We start from the raw sequence: 1,572 nt of genomic DNA on the forward strand, positions 1-1,572 counted from the left end.
CTTATTGAACTTAAACAATGCTATGTGACATAAAATGCATTATTTCTGACTTAGCATGTGAATGTATTGTTCGGAGTGTAACCCTATATATATATTTAACTCTGGGTCGGTTACCTAAAATGAGCTTTCCAGTCTAGATGTCTACTTAGAAATAAGCCCTAGTATTTAAGAGCCAGCTTTTGTTGAGGCAAAATGGGTTAGTTTGCTTTTGGTTTAATGCCATATGTCAATCCAACCGTGGTAGTTTAGAAACTTCCTTGGTGTGAAAGTGCCCTCTGTGACTTATTCAACAAACCATTGCTGAGTGCAGCATAGGAACCTAGTCCACGGCTATGCCCAGGCCAAACAAATAAAGTAGGGCTTAAGATGATACATAGTTGGTAAGTTGTGGTTTATAGTTTAAAGTGTTTTGAGAACTCAGGCAGTCAAGGCTTAGCTTGATATGTGAACCCTGGCAAGGGGTTAAGTGGGTTAGTGCAAGTGTGTATATGTGTGAGATAGTGCACTTAATTTTGTACAAGTAAAAAGCTGGTGGAGCTGGGAACATTACTTTTTAGTGCCTCTGGAATCCAGGCAGCTATTCACCACCAAGAAACATCACGTGTTTCCATTTCATGAAGTTCGCAACCCTTTTCAGATGCTGCAGAGTCCTGTATCTCTGTATAAAGATTATTTTTCTTCATGCCTTGTCCATCTTCCCTTGTTTTTTTTTCTTTCTCCACCCACCTTTTTTTAGTTTTCCTTGGAAATGTAGATGGCAGTGGGAAAAATCGTTCAGTTCACCCAGCTTGACTTTCTGTGTTGATGATCCACCTGTTATACATCCAGATGTGAGTCATTTCCCCTTTTCTTCCCCAGTGAGTTCTTGTTTCATTCAATCACACGTTTTGGCCAATTCTATTTTTTTGGTTGGGACAGAGCGCTGTTTGCTGAATACAGCTATTCAAAAGGAAATAGCAGTTGAGTTGGTAAAGGCATTATGTGACTTCTTTAGAAATGAAAGTGATACTTTCTAGGAAGTAAAAATATCTACTCCACCCCACCCTACCCCCAGTTTACTGATATTCTGTTTTTTCAGTTGTGTAAGCTACAGAATTTTAGTTTTTCGTGTTTAACTGTGAGTTGGAGACAGACTTGGCTATGCCCCAATGAAATTCATGGGAATTAAATTACGTTCGTGATGTGAACATTCTCCAGGATGTATCTTAGTATTTTAGAAGGGTCAGGTGACAGGTATGTGGCTATAATGCTCAAGTTATGCAGGGCATTCATCCTTCCTTTAACGAAAGAGATTCCAAAGAGGCTGTGTGTGTTGAGATAGAAAAAGGGTATTTTCTTTACTTACCTGCTTTGTGTCCCCCAGTTTGAGGATGGTGATAATTTCCAGAAATCTTTGTTTTACATATTGTTTGGGACATGTATTTCAAACATTAGACACTCACTCACCTCTCCTCTAGGTCCTTTAATTGATGGTCCCCACTTTTTCCTATAGTCTTTTCCTGTTCCATCTGGAATTCTTGCTTCTGATCCTTGCTTGCTCCTTCCAGCTAATCACCTTGGCTGATACCAAGC

Source organism: Python bivittatus, unplaced genomic scaffold, assembly GCF_059951505.1.
Source record: "Python bivittatus isolate LINGU-HERP-01145 unplaced genomic scaffold, Pbiv_v1 ctg000430_np1212, whole genome shotgun sequence".
Lineage (NCBI taxonomy): Eukaryota > Metazoa > Chordata > Lepidosauria > Squamata > Pythonidae > Python > Python bivittatus.